This window comes from Mus musculus, chromosome 4 (assembly GCF_000001635.26).
Source record: "Mus musculus strain C57BL/6J chromosome 4, GRCm38.p6 C57BL/6J".
In the NCBI taxonomy this organism is placed as follows: domain Eukaryota; kingdom Metazoa; phylum Chordata; class Mammalia; order Rodentia; family Muridae; genus Mus; species Mus musculus.
In genome coordinates, this window is record NC_000070.6 from 57,280,387 (window position 1) to 57,298,989 (window position 18,603).

General features: G+C 47.7%; 1 protein-coding gene across 6 annotated transcripts in view; it reads right to left on the bottom strand.

The window, feature by feature from the left end:
• Positions 1-18,603, bottom strand: part of Ptpn3 (protein tyrosine phosphatase, non-receptor type 3) — a 148,200-nt gene that overhangs the window by 89,546 nt on the left and 40,051 nt on the right. The window lies entirely within an intron of this gene.

Here is an 18,603-nt window from a genome sequence, read left to right on the forward strand (position 1 = left end):
TGAGGAACCTGGTGGCGGGAGGTTCTTAGTTGACCAAAACGCATTACTATAGGTAATTAAATAAAGGAACTCGTATTGAAAAAGCTACTGGAGAGTATGAAAAATGAGCTTTAGGCTTTGGGGACCAAAATTCTATCATGACTTCTGTTTTGAAAGTGCCCAGGGTATATATTTCTGTTTATAGAAGCCATATTCCACTGTAGAACTGTTCAGTTTCTATCTCCTTACATAGACTTGCACGGAAATGATTCTACATGGATGCCTCGCTCTTGAAAGTTTTAAACAGCCCATCAGAGGTGTAAGAGTACTATTTAAAGAGTGAAGCATCATGGAAGGCTTAAAAAAAGGGAGAATGGAGTAAGCCCAATTCTTAGCACTTTCTACCTAAAATTAAGCGACCAACCTCTTTTCGCCTTGCCCATGGACAGTTCCACCAAGCTCAGAACAGACTGGAAAAAGCAGGATGGAATAAATTTACTCTACAGGAACATGAATCAAGTTGCATAAACTTTACAAAAATACTGTGTTAATATTTGCCCAAGGCCATGGCCACACCCATTTGGGTGTCAGCCTCTGATATTTCGGTCTTGGGCTTCAGCCCCCGACCCCTTTACAGCCAAAAAAAGCGGCAGAAGCCTTCACTAAAGAAAACAGCTAAAGTCACTTTGAAAGGTTTGGGATGTGTTAATCATGGTGCATCCCAGCCAAGAGGCTGGAATCTCACAGCAGAATGTCCTGCCAGCCTCCGCCCCTGCCAAGATGTCTGAAGCCAGGGCCAGCTGGGCCAGAGAAAACCCATACTCACTACCATAGAGCTGCCTTCCCCAAGGTTTTATCTCAAGGAAACACATAAAAACGCTCCAACCCTTATCCTTGCTCCCATTCCCAACCCCTACTTCCTAGCATCCTGGAAAGTCTTTTCTTCGGCCACCTCTTCCTTCATGGGTCTCCTAGGAGAGAGCCCGCAGAGGCTCGTTCCAGCCCCTAAAGCCCTCTGCTTGGAAGGTTTCAATCCCAACAGGTCATCTTGGGTTAGACCAAACACAGTAACCATGCCAGCCGCCACTGCCTCTAGAAACTGAGATAGAGATGTGCTCTCATGGTGCCTATTCAGCTTCCCGAAGTTTTTTTTTCCCCCCTCAAGATAAAATGAGGACAGACGAATAATAAAAGAAATGTAGCCGGACAGTGGTGGCACACGCCTTTAACCCCAGCATTTGGGAGGCAGAGGCAGGTGGATTTCTGAGGCCAGCCTGGTCTACAGAGTAAGTTCCAGGTTAGCCAGGGCTATACAGAGAAACCCTGTCTCGAAAAACCAAAAAAAAAAAAAAAAAAAGAAAAGAAAAGAAATGTATATGAACATTCAAAACACCATGGTTCTGGAAACTGGACATGCGCAAAATGCCAAAAGGTATGGTTGTTCCTAGAACTACTAATAAAAGCAAGTGTTTCAAGTCTTAAGAAAAAGTGTATTTTGTTGGTTCTGTTGCACTTATTTAGACTGAACCCCGACATGTGTTGAAGCCAGTGCTTGGTGAACTGAAGAAAATCCATTTTAGAGGAGTAACTAACTCAGCAGGCCTCCAGCTCGGCCACTTACCAGTGACTAACGTGACCCTGGACAAACTGACTTACTTCCTAGGTCTCCGCTGCATCCCCTGTAAACATTTCTGAGGGGCAGCAGAGTAGCTGGTCTTCCATACCCACAGTCTACACTCGACCTACCTCCTTCTTAGGTCCCTGGGCCACCCCCAAGCTGGGATTGCCGCGGGAGGAAGAAGGTCCCACAGGGCATCTGAGGTTCCAAGTGCTTTTCCATCCATTATCTCTCCTGACATCGTGGCTTTTGAAGGCACTGAACCGTTGTCCAGGTCAGTAGATTAGCCTCAGGAAAGCATGCCCAGTCATGGTCAACTCCAACAGTCATATGGATCCCCATTCAGTGCTAGCATTACACAATTGCCAGCTCCAAGTCTCCTGACCCAATGCCACTGGGCGGGAGGTGAATTACAGGTGATTCACTGGAGGCAAAACACCGCCCCATACTTAATCACTCTGCCTCTGTAATTTACTGACTGCAGGTCTATTCTTACCCTTTTGAGATAATCTTTATAAGCATTCCCCAAGGCTCACGTGGAGGTGAATTTCCTCTTATGAAGGAAGTGGTCTAGAAAAGCCACCTTTCTCCCCAGTTAATTCTGCAACATTAGAAACACAGGTAATGATATAGCTGTTTATTACCCATGTTCCTCTACTGGAAGGTGACACAATGCTTCTAACAGGTGTCTCAGAAAACTTAAAAAAGAAACAACACCCAAGGGACAGTCCTTTTTCTGGGAAGGTCACGGCCCTTTCAGCACCTTTTCAAATTGAGAAACAAAGCAAACGATTTCCTCGGTCTTCTAAAAGGTGCCAGCGGAAAAGCATCGTGTGCCAATCAAGGCCTTTCCAGCAGATCAGAAAGCCACCCCACTGTTAATAATTAGCTTCCTAGGAGCCACCTAGTACCTGAGGCCAGACCCTGGAGTTGGCCTTGGGTCTCGACACTCCTATAACCCCAGAGAGGTCCTCACTGCAGCCTGGACTCTATAAACTTGAACTCAGCCAGCTCTTTTACATTTGCAGGTACACCTAATGATTCCAAACAGAGGATCTAATTAAGAAAGACAGTCTTTTTTTTTAAATGTATATGAAGAAAATAACTAAAAAAAAAAAAAAAAAAAGACAGTCTTCGTGGGACTATAAGCAAGGGAGACACCTAGGGTATGTTGGAGACCTGAGTCTGCAGGAAGATACAATCCAGTCTCAGAATCTACAACACAAATGGGTGCTCCGGCTCAGTAAAACAGAATCTGCATGTGCCAAAAGCAAGAAGCAAGGAGGCTCTGAGCTAAGCAAGGAGGCTCTGAGCTAAGCAAGGAGGCTCTGAGCTAAGCAAGGAGGCTCTGAGCTAAGCATGGAGGCTCTGAGCTAAGCAAGGAGGCTCTGAGCTGGTCCAGGGGGAGGAGGGAGAACACGTGATCTCCAAGGGCATTCTCTGGAGAGCATACCTGAAGCAAAGCAACAAGCCAATCTGGAGGGTGATTTTGTTTGAGTTGTGCTCATGGGTTTCAGGAAGCTGTAACATCTCCACTTTACAGCACATCAGGGTCTGCACTATCACTCACTGGTCCACATGTGTTCGGGTACTTCATTCAAACATCACGGACCTCCTATCTTCCAAACTTACAGTGTTCCAAGTGGGTGTGCATGACCACAGCTGGACATTCAACCCACTCTTCATTAGTGGGGCTCAGATTTTCAAAAGGACCCACAGAAAATATAGAGAAGGAACAGGTGACTAGGACAGGCGCTGTTAATTAATTTCATGGCTAGAAGAGATGTGTGTTAGGGTGAAACCAGGAAACTCCTTTCCTTAGGGAGGAAACCTGGCTGGGTGAGCTGATAGGAAGAGACCAGACCGATGCTCAAGCTCAAACCCAGCAAGACCAACCAACAGGCTATCGAGGGCAATCTGGGGGTGGTGGGTCATCACCTAAGTTAACCGTTTTCTGTCTTTTCATCAGGTAGAGCAATCCTTACACTGGACTAGACGGATACATGAATGCCACTCATGGCCACTCAGTGCCTTGCTGGAAATCTGTATCAGAGACAAGAGCAGGGCTCAGACCCTGGGCTGAGCCTGTGTATCTCCTGTGTCACAATCCATCCCGGGGGCTCCTGAAAGAGCCGAGCTTTCCCCAGGCACGGATGCTAACACTGAACTTATTTTTTTAATTGTGCTTTTCAAAAATATATAGGGTCACTTTTAAGTACAACTCTGTGACATTAATTATATTCATACTCAACATTGTGCAACTATTACCACTATTTCCAGAAAATTCCCTCACTCCAAACAGAAACTCTGTACCCATTAAGCAATACGCACCTACCCAATTCCAAGCAATCTCTCTACCGTCTTCTGTCTCTGTGGGTTTACCCAGTTTTGATCTTTCATGTGAGTATGCAGGTGTGTCCTGGTTTGCTTTCTATTGTGATAAAACTAAAAACCAAAAACCAAAAACCAAACAGGGGAGGCAGAGGCAGGAGGATTTCTGAGTTCAAGGCTAGCCTGGTCTACAGAGTGAGTTCCAGGACAGCCAGGGGCTACACAGAGAAGCCAAAAACCAAAACCAACCAAACAAACAAACAAAACACAACCAAAATCAACTTGGGGAGAAAAGCACTTATTAGGCCTACAGATCACAGTCACTCCAAGGGAAGTCGAGGCAGGGTGTGAGGCAGACCATGAAGGAATGTGTTGCTTACGGGCTTATTCTTCATGGCTGCCTCAGCCCACTTTTACACGCCCCGGGAACACATGCCCAGACGTGATATCTCCCAAAGTGAGCTGGATCTTCTAGCAGTCAAGAATACACCCCCCACATACACACACACACACACACTTGCTTAAAGGCCAATCTGATGGAGGCACCCTCTGCTCTGAGAAGCCTCTTCCATTTGACTGGAGCCTGTGTCAAGCTAACAAAAAAAGCTAACCTGGACAAAACGGATCACAAAGCATCTCATTTTGATTCTGGCTGACTATTCTTCAGCATATTCTCTACGTTCTTCTATGTTTCAGGGCGTGTGACAACTTCTCTCCTTGTCATGACCATTCTACATTCATTTTCCTTAGCTCAGCGCGTTTTCCCATGGGATTTCCTTCGCTTGGATTCATTCAGTCGCTGTCTGTTGTGCCTAGTGATGCAATGGACTTTAGTGTGCAAGAATCCATTTGGGACTGAGCATAGAGGCCCACGCCTTTAGTCCCAGCACTCAGGAGGCAGAGGCATGTGGATTTCTGAGTTCAAGGCCAGCCTGTTCTATACAGAAAGAGTTCTAGGACAGGCCGGGCTACCCAGAAAAATCCTGTCTTAAAACAACAAATCCAGTGGATGTTTTTTCTGTTCAGTGCCTAGGGACAGACTGCCAGGTTATATGGGAATGCCATATCTATCTACCCTTCCCAAGATGAACTGGCTAGTTTTATGTCAACATTACACAAGCGAGAGTCATCAGAGAGGAGGAAGCCTCAACTGGAAAAAAAAAAAAAAGGCCTCCTAAAATCTGGCTGTACACAAGCCTGTAGTGTATTTTTTTAGTTAGTGATTGATGGAGGAAGGCCCAGCCCATTGTAGGTGGTACTATCTCTGGGATGGTTCTAGGATCTATTAAGATATCAGAGCAGGGCAGTAGTGTCTTAGACCTTTAATCCCAGCACTCAGGAGGCAGGACAGAGGCAGGAAGATCTTTGTTAAGTTCCATACCAGCCTGGTCTGCCAAGCAAGTTCCAGGACAGACAAGGCTATACAGAGAAACCTATCGGTCTTGAAAATGCAGAAGAAAAAAGAAGAAAAAAAAAAAAAAAAAGGAAGAAAGGGGGGGAAGGAAGGAAAGATAAAAGAAAGGAAGGATGAGAGAGAAAGAGAGAGGGGAAAGAGAGAACACTAAGCAAGCCAATAACTAGCACCTCTCCTGCATCAGCCTCCAGGTTTTGAACCTGTCCTGGCTTCCTTCAGTGTGGAAGCGTAACTGAAATAAACCCTTTCCTCCGCAAGTTGAACTTTCCTACCGACCCTAGCTGATTTCACGTTTCTTTTTTTTTTGGGGGGGGGGGTTCAAGACAGGGTTTCTCTGTGTAGCCCTGGCTCTCCTGGAACTCACTTTGTAGACCAGGCTGGCCTCGAACTCAGAAATCCTCCTGCCTCTGCCTCCCGAGTGCTGGGATTAAAGGTGTGTGCCACCACGCCTGGACCACTTCACATTTCTACTAGCAATGTTTCCTATCCCTGCTAACACTTAGGGGGTCCCCTCCCTTTTCTTTGGGCTAAGACCATTCTCCTGGGTATACAGTAGTATTTCATGGCTTGGATTTTCCCAACCATAATGACTGACAACAGTGAATGAGTCCCTTCACACAATGCTTTTTGGCCATCCACCTTTAGAGAAAAGCCCATTCAAGTTCTCTGCTCACTGCTGAAACGAACTTGTCAAGATTAGAGCTGGTCAATTTTAGGGCATTTTTTTAAAAAGGATTTATTTTTAAGCATATGTCTGTGTGTGAGCTTTTGTTTATGATGACAGTGCCCATGGAAGCCAAGGAGGGTGTAGAGGCCCTGGTTGTTATGAGCTGCTTCTAATACGGGTGCTGAGACGGGAACTTGGGTCCTTTGGATGATCACTGAACTATCTCTCTAGCCCTTGGTTTTAAGAACAAGTTCCTAATATTAAATTTGTATGAGCTTATGATTCTAAAACACTTTCTCCTTTTCTATAGGCCGCCATCGCTTGCTTGGAGGCACCGACATTCATGTTTCGATGGAACTCAATGTACTTCTGTTTTTCCTTTGTGGTTTAGGCTTTTGGCATCGCAAGCCAAGAACCCACTGCTAAATCCAAGGCAATGAAGACTGATCCCTATGGCTTTCTCTAAGAGGTTTTGTGGCTTTAGCTTTTATACTTAGGTCATCAACATATTTCCAGTTGATTTTTTTTTTTTTTTTTGGCTAGGGTATGAAGCAGAGTTAACACTTGGGCCTGTAAAAGATCAGCCCCCCTCCCCCCAATCAATAATTACCCAATCACTGTGGGTAATGCCTCTGTGAGCAGAAAAGCCATCTCAGGGCACGCATACCCAGACCATCCACCTGAAGCTCCTGACTGCTATAGGACTACCCACAGCAGACAGATATTAAATCTATCAACTCAACAGAGTAAAGACTAAATGTGCGTCAACAAACCACGGTGTATACACACACCCAAAGGCTACCCTAAAATGACACGAAATCCCTAAGGAAAGACAAGATGGAAGTGTCCCAGCCCTGGGATGCTCAGCATATTCTTACCAGCTTCCTGTCTTGGGTCCTTGTCACATGGATGAGGAACTGAGATGGGACCTTCCCACAGCCTGGGCTTCAACACCCAAGGCCTTATCCAGGAGCAAGTATAGTCTGGCTCCCGGTGTTCGCGGACATGACATATGTATGAAAGAAAGATCCATATCATTGTTCTGACTGGCTTCAAAGGGCTAGAGATGGGAACCCCAGCTTCCTCATCTCCCTTAGCTATCCAAGGGCTTTGCATGCTATGGCTATGGCTACTTCTGTCCACCTTCACCATGTTCACCCTGCCTAGTTAGCCACAGCTTCCTTGACTGTCCCCAGCTTGTGCCAGGCTTATTCCACCTCCAGGGTTCGTACCTGCTGCCCCCTCTTCTGTGACACCCTGTAGATACTCATCTGGCTTTCTCCCTTCCCTCGTGTGTCCACTCACATATTACCTACTTTACTAATATGGCCTTTCACCTCATTCCTTATGCCCAGAATGTCACTTTATTTTTCTCCTTAGCATATGAGTAAGTGGATAAAAGACAGCACATAGGTGATCTAGACAGTCCCATATGTACAGGTGTGGCCACAGAGGCACCCACACTTACTTTTGGACCCACAGGCTGTCTGGGACCCTTGAGTGGTGTCAAGGACAAGGAGAGCAGGGACATCACCTGTCATTTGACACTCCCACATCTGTCAGTCAAGCTCAATGTGTGGGTGGCAACTGACTTAGCCACAGGAGATGGAATCTCTACCCGTAATAGATGCTTGTGAGACACACGTGGGGATGAGTAAGAGGCCGTCTCACCCACATGGGGCTTGTGCTCACACTGTGAAGAGGGCTGTTAGCCTTAACACATTCCAGTGGAGCCAGAAGGTGGTTATGACCAATGGTTCCCAGGGAGCTACTACCAGGAAACATTCAGACACACACAGGAAAAAGGTTGTAGCTGCAAAGTTCTTCCTCCTGGTGGCAGCTAGCACACTGAAAAAAAAAAGGCTGGGTGTGGTGGCACACGCCTTTAATCCCAGCACTTGGGAGGCAGAGGCAGGCAGATTTCTGAGTTCGAGGCCAGCCTGGTCTATAGAGTGAGTTCCAGGACAGCCAGGGCTACACAGAGAAGCCCTATCTTGAAAAAAACAAAAACAAAACCAAAAAACCCCAAACCCAAGAAACCAAAAAGATAAAAAATGAAAAGGCCAACTGCCAACTTTTGGGGGCCACTTAAGTGTGGTACAGATAGCCACAAGACAGCCATGAAAATGTCGCCACTGCACAAACCAGGTGTGAAGGTGGCAACGATGGCCACGGCACATGACGGTATGGTACTCCCAGCATCTGGGAAACAGAGGGTCACAAAGCTCAGGACTTCCAGGTCACCTTCAGCGACACAACTGAATCTTGGGTTATCCTGGGCTACATGAGACCCTGTCTCAAAACGACAGGCCAAAACAGGAAGAGAAATTTTATAATAATAAAAAACAAAGTACTAGGTTTTTGAAAGCCATATCTGCGGTGCGATTTTTCTATAAGCTACAATGAACTTAAAGAAAACAAAGAAGAGAGGTCTTTTGAAAGAAATGCAGTCTCCTGAGGCTTTAAGGTGCCCCAGGATTAAGAACTTAATCCCCCCCCCCACCATGACACCTCCTACCTTCCTTCCATTTTGCAACCTGTCTGCCTAATTTCCTCTTCCAGGGGTGGCTCTGGCCCTAGGTCCCACCCCCACAAGCTCCCAGGGCCTGCAGAGTTCTGGCCTGTTCCAGACCTGCATACACTCTCATCCAAGCTGGCTGCACTGCAGCTCCTCTCCCCACACACTGGGCCCCAGGACAAAACTGAAGAAGTGGATGCTTCTACCCAGAGGGGCGCCTTTCACACCTTCCATATACTGAGGCCTATGGCTAGGAAAATAAAGTCTTTCAAACTTTTCTCTTAATATCTTTCGTGGTAAGGAACCTGCCTTCCTGACCACAGCCCGTTAAGATCAGCTTTATGTAAGATGGAAAGATGAAGATTAAGGATGCTTGCAAGGGCTGAACAAATGGCTGAGGTTACAGCGTCTGACTTACAAATATGAGGACTGGAGCTTGGGTCCCTAAACCCACATAAAGAGCTTGGCAGGTATAATGACCACTTGAAACCCTAGCACTCAGGAAGCAGAGACAGGCATCCTCTGCCAATCTTCAGGCATCATCTTCTACTGCTGCCATAAAACACAACCAAGGCCACTTATGAAAGAAAGCACTCAAGGCTGGGTGGGTGATGGTGGCGCACACCTTTGATCCCAGCACTCGGGAGGCAGAGACAGGTGAATCTCTGAGTTCGAAGCCAGCCTGGTCTACTGAGTGAGTTCCAGGACAGCCAGGGCTACACAGAGACATTCTGTCTTAAAGAACCAAAAAACAAAACAAACAACAAAACCCATTCAATTTAGCTATAAATTCAGAGGGCTAACATCTATTAATATAGGAACGAAGTTAACAGTTGAGAGAGAGCTCACATCTTGATCCACCACCACCAGGCAGAGAGAGCTCTGGAAATCTTAGGAGTCTTTCTGGAGCCTGGAAGCCAGCCCTGGCGACACACCTCTAGTACAAGGGCACACTTCTTAATCCTTCCCAAACAGTTCTACGGACTGGGAACCAGGCAGTCAAGTATATGAGCCCACGAAGGCCATTCTTATTGAGACCCTTCACTCATTATAGGAAGGACAAACATAACGAGAATCATCACAAACCTGAACTGGAATTAAATGGCCAACCTGTCCTGGGAGGTGAAAACCGCTTTCAAGTTTCTGTTGACTGCCCCTCCAGGGCCCTCTGTGGTAGAGAGAAGTTGGACAGAGACTTTGCAGGAAGTGGGTGGGGCCTCTTTAGGTGGTGATTGGTTAGAAAAGGCCTAAGGCCACATAGAAACATTCTTTTTCTCAGACTGGGGGAAAGTAAGGAGTGAAGGGCCGGAAGAGAAGCAGGGAAGCTGAGGTGGAGCCTTCAAATGCCTCCGGGCATTACAGAGTGACAGACAGAAGGGGTAGGGCTGACCTGGAGAAGGGAGGGAGTCCCGGACAGAATGAACGTAGAGGTCAAGGCTAGGGTGCGAACCAATCGGAGCAAGGAAGGACCACAAGGGAGAGTCAGTAGACTGAGCTGTCATTGTCAACTACCTCTTACCCTAGCACAGCTCTGCAAAGGGAGGGTCTCTGAAATCAGTGGCTTCCATAAAGTCAGCAGGAATGACAACGCGCTGGCCTACCGAGGGTCTGAGTCAGACCAGCAGCGCTCAGAGAATGTGGCCCGGCAGCCTTATCAAGTCCTGCAGGGGATTCTGATGTTCTGAATTTGAGAAACACAACCACGGACTACAGAGTCAACGGAACGTTTGTATGGCCTTTAAAAATATATATGAAGCCGGGCAGTGGTGGCACACGCCTTTAATCCCAGCACTCGGGAGGCAGAGGCAGACAGATTTCTGAGTTCAAGGCCAGCCTGGTCTACAAAGTGAGTTCCAGGACAGCCAGGGCTATACAGAGAAACCCTGTCTCGAAAAACCATATATAGGGGAATTCCTCACCAGCCTAATACTCCCTTCTGTATAAAAGAATAGGAAAACTACTCTAAAGACAATATACTTATTTGTGTAGTAAGAGAAATGCCAAAGGGTATTAACAAATAATAAAAATATACAGCCAGTCTGATACACTCAGTCGAAGAGGACCTAAAAAGTGCACCCCGGGGGGAGGGTATAGGGGGCTTTGGGGATAGCATTTGAAATGTAAATGAAGAAAATGTCTAATAATAAGGAAAAAAAAAGTACATCCAAGACCTGGGGGCTGGGCATGCCCCTGAGATGCAAGTTCCAGCTGCTGCACTTTACCCCAGTGCCTTGTTAGGACTTCCATCTAATGAAAGGGGAGTGGATGAAGGTTGCTTTGAGGTCCCTGAAGTTTTGACACTGTGACATTTTGTCCTATAAAAAGGAGACTCAAAGCAAAATGCTTTTGCCTCTCTAAGCTTCTTTGTTTTAGAAGTCTTATGTTGGTTGACATTTCTGTAGTATTCAAGCTTTGAACCCACAGCCTTGCAAGTGATCCACAATCATTCTGCCACTGAGCCACAGACCCAGGGCTCTTTCCTTTTGAGACAAGGCCTCAGCAACTTTCCCAGGCTAACCTCTAACTTGCTCTGTAGCCCGGGCAGGACTTGAATTTATGATCTCCTGCCACAGCCTCAAGAATAGCTGGGATTATGTACCTGTGACACCAGGCTTGGCTGGGAAGTGTTTTTTTTTGTTCTCACTCTGTAGACCAGGCTAGCCTCGAACTTACAGAGATCCATCTGCCTCTGCCTCTGCCTCTGCCTCCAAGTTCTGGGTTTAAAGGCCTGTGCCACCACTGCCTGGCAGAAAGTTTGTTGTTGGTATTTATTTATTTATTATATGTAAGTACATTATAGCTGTCTTCAGACACTCCAGAAGAGAGCATCAGATTTTGTTACAGATGGTTGTGAGCTACAATGTGGTTGCTGGGATTTGAACTCAGGACCTTTGGAAGAATAGTCGGTGCTCTTAACTGCTGAGCCATCTCACCAGCCCAGAAAGTTTGTTCTTTTTTTTTTTTTTTTTTTTTTTTTCGAGACAGGGTTTCTCTGTGTAGGCTGTCCTGGAACTCACTTTGTAGACCAGGCTGGTCTCGAACTCAGAAATCCGCCTGCCTCTGCCTCCCGAGTGCTGGGATTAAAGGCGTGCGCCACCACGCCTGGCCCGAAAGTTTGTTCTTAAACAGCAAAATCTAACAGTAACCTAGAAAGCCTTCGTGACGCTCAGCAATCTAGTGCCCTGTGTTCTGAGAACTGGGACACTCCATCACCTGGTTCTCTAACAGGTAGGTGCCCATCTGTAAAACCACCCCACTGAGCAGGGCCCGCTGACATATACTTTTAATCGGAGATAGGAAGGCTAAAAGCAAGGGACTGCTGTAGGGGCAGCCTGTGAGTTCCTGGGCAGCCAGGCAACATAGGAAGGCACCATCTCAAACGGTCACAAATCTGTGCTTCCCTGGATGATGTTCTGAAGCCCACCTGGCCAGCTTCCCAGAAAACAGCTGCTTAACTTCATATTCCCATCCTACAGTTCTCTGGAGCCCAGGAATTCCGGTTGGTGTTTCCTGAGGGGGGAGAAAAAGAGCAAGGGGCCCCACCGCATGTATACAGGGTCCTGCCCCAACCCAGTGCACACTTGACCCCCCAGGAACCTAGGCTTCCTGATGAGTGGCCTGGAGTGACATTGTCACTAGGATCTTTCCAGGATGGCTTCCTGCCTGGTTTCTCTGCATCCAAGCCTGTCTGTACCTACTGAGCATCGAATACCCAGGCCCTTGTGACAAGGTTCCCAATGCCACCTGCCTGCATGCCTCTGCCAATGGGTCTGATTGCAGACCTGAACTGGGAGTGGTTGGGGGAGGGGGGTCTGATCTAGGGAGACCGTGGTCTCCTACTCTACCAGGCCCTCTGAATCTACATCTGCCCTCTGAATCCCATGGGAGTTCCCTTGGAGTAGGCATCGGGGGACAGCAGGCTTGGCTTGGCACGCTTTTCCCTGAGGCCTTCTATCATTAAACCCGCTCTGCTCCTCCATCTAACCTGAGCCTGCAGTGAAGTTAGAGCAAAGTAGGGTAAGGGCTGTAAAGAGGCCATGCATGACAGGAACTGTCTGAGCGGGTAGGACAGAGGCAGAAAGGGGTAGGACCATGGCAGGGAACACATAGGGCCCCTGGGCAATGCCAAGGGCATCAATGGATTTTGTCTTCACCCAGATGGAGGATTTCTAGTGCCAGGAGGTTTGCTAGGCTGGTCTTATCTCAACCCCCCCAAAGTCTTACTTGGGTAAAATGAACACATACACTTAGACCTAGAGTAGCTCCAGGTAAGGCCGGCCAATCAGATGCATTTACTAAGATCATGCCCGTTCACTCTCAAAATGTTTTTGTTTTTTTGTTTTGTTTTGTTTTGACGATATGCTTGAGTCAAAGGTGCACTTGGAGGAGGCGATTTGTGGGCGGAGGAACCTGCACAGAGAAGTCCTTCCTCTCACCAAGTATTCCACTGGTCTTTCTAATACACCCATTAACCCAGCACTGAGGTCCCTTGTATATCTGTGCCAACAGTAGGCTCAGCATCCCACCCTTTTGGGGGGTAAGGCTATGATTAAAAATAGAATTCAAACCTATTTATAGAAAGATTGCAACAAATAACACCAGCATCCCTCACAAAAGACAGGGGCTGGGGATGTAGAAAGCCAGGAAACTTGCTTCGCTTACCACCACTGCATAACTCCGCTCACTCACCGAATATTTACCGAGCACCATGGACTGTCCAGGCTGTGCCTGGCTCTAGGCATACAACAAGAAAGGCCTAAGTGGAAGGACCTGTGACAAAATGACCAACCCGTGTAGAGCAAAAAAAAAAGCCAAGGTCACGGGCAAGCTGGAGAGCTGTTCTGCTTTAGAGCATTCTAACAGAGACGTAAAACTGGAGCCCACATGCTCAAGCAGAGACCACACGCTCAAGCAGAGACTTTTTTTTGGGTCCGCCAAGGGCATAAAGTGGCATGAGCTAAGGTGTACAGATTAGGCAGCAGTGCTGTAACTATTCATTTCAAGAGTCTAAAAGTTATAGGGGTGGAGAAGAGGGACAGGGACGAGGCTCCCTTGGCAAAATACTTCTCTAGCAAGCACAAAGCTCTGGGTTCTAACCGCACAAAAACCCAACGTGGTGGTTCACACCTGTTAATCCTCAACTGCACATAAAGACTGAGGTTAGCTGGCCTCCATATGACCCTATCTCAGAATGAAAGAAGTGGTATTTGAACAAGATAATTATTTTTTTTCTCCTATGAAAATCTTTCTCTACATGCATGAACCAGCACACACACACACACACACACACACACACACACACACACACACACATCTGAAACAATGAAAGCAGAAGAAGGAAGACACCAGCAGAAGAGGAGAAGAGGCCCGGGAGAGGTGGAAGAGGGTTAATCAACTTGAGCAAGGTGCTAGTGTATGGAAAGGTTATAAACCTGTTGTCGGGGGCTGGTGAGATGGCTCAGTGGGTAAGAGCACCCAACTGCTCTTCCGAAGGTTCAGAGTTCAAATCCCAGCAACCACATGGTGGCTCACAACCATCCGTAACAAGATCTGACGCCCTCTTCTGGTGTGTCTGAAGACAGCTACAGTGTACTTACATATAATAATAAATAAATCTTTAAAAAAAAAAAAAAAACCTGTTGTCTTTGCACTCTAACTAAAAAGTAAAATAAATTGTGTACTATAGTGATGTCCAAGGAAAAACACTACACACTGGGTTATGATAAATAGGATAAAATGGTCATGAGGGCTGGGGGTGTTCCTCATGGTGTTCTCGAAACTTTTCTTTAGGTCTGACTAGGTCAGAAGAAATTTAAAAAACAAAGCTTAAAGAAAGGGAGGGAGGGAAGGATGGCAAAAAGAGGGGCTGAGATCTACTCTGTCTTTGTAGCAGGGCTCCCAGGGCAGACACGGAGACAGGTACTAATACAAACCAGGCTAATTACCATAAAGTTGCCACTGTGAACAGGGCTACCACGGCAAGGTTGTGATAGCCTGAACATCCCAAGCCACACTAAGCTGGCCTGCGTGGAAGGAAGCCATTTGCAAACCCAGTCAGCCCCAGGCTGCAGGACCATGAGGCAGGGCTGGAAGCTCAAGGCCAGAGTAGGTGGATCGGGGCCAAGGGAAGAGCTGAGCTTGGATCTGTCCTTACCCTAGAAGCGATAGACTGGACGGGTGACAGGACATGTGGAGGCCACTGTGGTGGTGGTGGTGACAGCTGCCTCTTGGAGAAGCACCATCTGTGTGTTTCTCCTGCCCCCTGACACCATAATGATCTACAAACCACATGCATGCATTTGCCAACCAGAGGCAGGGAGGGGATGTGGTGGGTCTGAAGGGGTCAAACCATGTGCCGAGTGGGCAGGGACGGCTGCCAGGGAGCTGTTGCCTCTCAGGCCCGGCCCTCAAAGCTGACTCATCCAAGGGAGGTGGGTACAGAGGCCAGGACTCCACCCCACACCCACGCCTGTCTCCACTCATAAACACAACACCCAGCCAGCAAGGCCCTCCAGTCTGAATCCTGCTTTTCTTCAGTCCTGAGGAAGAGCACTCACAGCCTTGACTTGGGAGAAGGCCTCCCTCCATGGGGAAGCTACTCGGCAGTGACTCCGGGACTCCCATACCCAAGGGAGGGGACTTTCATGTCCCAGATCATTAGCTCCCTTAAGAAAGCCTGTTTAAGGGACATAAGTTCTATGATAGTCTTCACTTTACAGGCAAAGAATCAGTTTAGGGACAGATGCATGTTCCAGTCCTCAGCACGCTGCAGGGCCTTTTGGGAAGTCACTCCCATCTCTCAGCCTCGTTTGTTCAATGCGTCTGTGAAATGGACTCGGTAGGAGGAGTTGCTACACCTTAGAGTCAGAGAGGGGTGCCGTAGCAGAGACTCAGCACTGAAAGTCCATGGCTGCAGTCATGTTTGTTCAAGCATGTGCAAACTGACAGTTTATCAGGGGCTTGCGGTTTCCAGAACTATCCCAGTTCCACAGCCTGTATTCTAACTTTGCACATAAACCATCAAACTGCCTCAGAAACTCCACTCTCTCGTTACCCAAACACCTTCCGGGCTTTCTCTTAAAGAGAGAGAACACCTGCCAACCTTCGTTTTCACCAGACGGACGGACAGGGCCCAGCCTTATTTCAGGAAAAATGTTGTCAGCTGAGCCCCACAGCACCAGGGAGAAAAAGCCACCAGGTCTCCTGTGATCTTCCATTTGGTAGCTGCCCAGCAGGCACTTCTGTTGTCTCCATCGGTGGGAGGACACCCACTGAAGGAGACATGCAGGGCAGACAAGCTCAGCTCTCACCTGCCTTCCAAGCAGCCTTCCTGGGGAGGCAAAGTGGCCAGACTGTGGCTGTGAGGACTCAGGCAGCGTCCGGTGACCAGCAAAGGCCATACTAACTCGAAATAAGAGACACCCGAGAAGCACCTCTGACACAAGTTATTCCAATGCAGAGGAAAGAAAGAAAATCTAACGGTTAGCTCTACACAGAGTGAGGCCTGCCTGACTCAGCAACTAGAAAGTAACCCCCATTACTCTGCATGCCAACCACCTTGGAGGCATAATGCAAGTGCTAAGCCGTACCCTTCCCTGTGTGTTTTTCCTGACAGCCATCCTTGCTGCTTAATAAGGACCTTCAACCTGACAGGACCTAAAATCACACAGGAGGCAAGCCTGACTGCCAGGCATTTTCTAGACAGGTTAAATAAAGGTGAGAAGAACATTCACAATGTGAGTGGTACCATCCCCTGATCCCAGGTCCCAGACTACATAAGAGGGAGAAAGTGAGCAGTCGCCTCTCCCTGCTTCCTGACTGTGTATCCAACCTGACCAAGTAATTGAAGCCCTTGCAGCGAAGACTTTCCTGTCACAGTAAACTATACCATGGGAGCCAAAATAAACCCGCCCTCCTTAAGCTGTCTGCCAGGTATTTGGTCACAGCAATGAGAAAAGAAACACACTATGGCTGTCATCACTTGCATCCAACTTGATCCTCCTTCACATCACTCAGGAGATAGATGGGTGGATAGATAGATGCACATACGCATGTGCACATGGTCTTCGCAACCCCACTGTGCACACGTTCACAGTCCAGCTCGTCTTCTAGCTCTGCAGCATCTTCTAGTCTCTAGGCCCGACACATATTAGAGACTTCACAGAAGTCTGCATTTGCTATTGGATCTGCACTTAGGAGGGCCTTGGGATAGATAGCCAGGTAACTTGGAGGTAGAGATGGTTTCGGGTGCAGAAACTCTAGAAATAAATTTGAGACTTCTGGATTTCAGCCGGGGGGGAGGGGGAGGCTGGGGGGGGGCACTACAAAGAGATTCATGGAGTCTCCTCTGCCAAAGAGTTAGGAGACCTCTGTGAGATCAGAGCCTGAGGTCACTGGGCCCGGACAAGAGCGATGTGGATATGACCCAGTCCTCTCTCATCTGCAAAATGAGGGAAAGGTCCCAGAGGATTGGCCCACACACCCACTAGCTGAGCCAGGCTAGGGTACCACCAGCACTCCAGCCCTGGCAGAGCCTGAGGAGAGAAAAAGGGGCAGGCTTTGCTTTCCAGGAATTGACTGATGTAGGAGAGTGAGCCCTGTAATTATGGTCGAGAGGGGGGACCACAAATCACCGATCCCTTCCCAACATGCCAGTCCCTGGGAACTGAAAGGGAAGAGTGTATGCCACGTCTTTGGGCTCCTCCAGCAAGTTAGACCCATCTTAGAAAACAGTGCCTCTTGCACCCACAGACCTGTATGTAGCTTAGACGGCCACAATGAGTCCTCTTACTTCTGTTCTCACTGCCTTTGCCAGCTCACATATGTGTGGTGTGTGTTGGAGGGGAGGGCACAACACTGTAATTAAACTTCCAGGTCACAGCCAACAAAAACTGAGAGCAATTCCCATCCCAGGACTGAGACCAACGGCCAACCTACAACCTCGATTTCTTTCTGGGATAAGATCTGTCTCTGACCTTGTCTTACTGGCAGGGAGTCGAGACCTCAACAAACATATTAAAAACTACCACACCTTTGCTGTGAGATCAGGTAAAGTGAGGGCTTCAAGCTGAGATCTTGGTTAGCTGGGAGTCCAGAGTCACACTAAGGCCCATTACAGATCTGACCTGAGCTGGATGAAAGATACCCTGGATTCCAGGTTGGGGGGGGGGGTCCCTTGGCTTATTCACCATGTTTGCCTACCCACAGCCCTGCATCTGCAAACAGAAACATCTGCTCATAGACATGCCTCAGCTCTTCTAAATGCCCTCAGTAACCTCCAGTCTGCCACTCAGGTCTAATTTGCATACACTAGTCTGTGGATGAGACAAATCACCAGGGACAACACAGATCAATATAGAGTAATAGGCATGTTTTATTCTATTCTAATTCTCGGCAGACTGGTATTCCATTAACTGTGTGCTGGGATTTATGGGAGCGCTCATATACTAGAATATTTAACTAGAATGGCCTACTCTCAGTCAGAAAATAGCTTACCATTGTTAATTTTCAACTAGTCAATCTCAGGAAGGCTTCCGTTTTCCAATACAATCTAGATCTTGATTTAATCATCGGGAAAGACATCTGTGTAAGACACACATGGCAGTCTTATCCAGAAGAAAAAGCTCTGCCCCCAGAACCAGAAGCATGGTTTCCTCCATCCCAGTCATACCCAGGACGGTACAGTTGCCTGCTCAGAGCCTCAATGTCTTCCTCTATAAAATGGGATCGTGACACCAGTCTCAGAGGGAGACCTGTAAAACTGAAATGAGATAGTCCACATACCTAGCACAGCTCTGCAAGGTGACTGCAAAGGTTCGATATTATCATTGAAAAAAAAGAAAACAAAAGTCCAGATGAAATCCTCATTTAGCCTAGGTTACACAGAAGGCGGAGGCTATCTCACTCAGTTAATTCTACTAAAAGGGGAAAGAGGGACGACACGGGGGGTGGGGTGGGGGAGGGGTGGAGGTGGTGAGGCACTTCAACCCAGACACTATATAGAGGCATTCCTGGTAGGCACGGTCGGAAGCAGGCTGCTACTGGAACCTACTGAGCAGAGGCTTTTGGGCACTCTG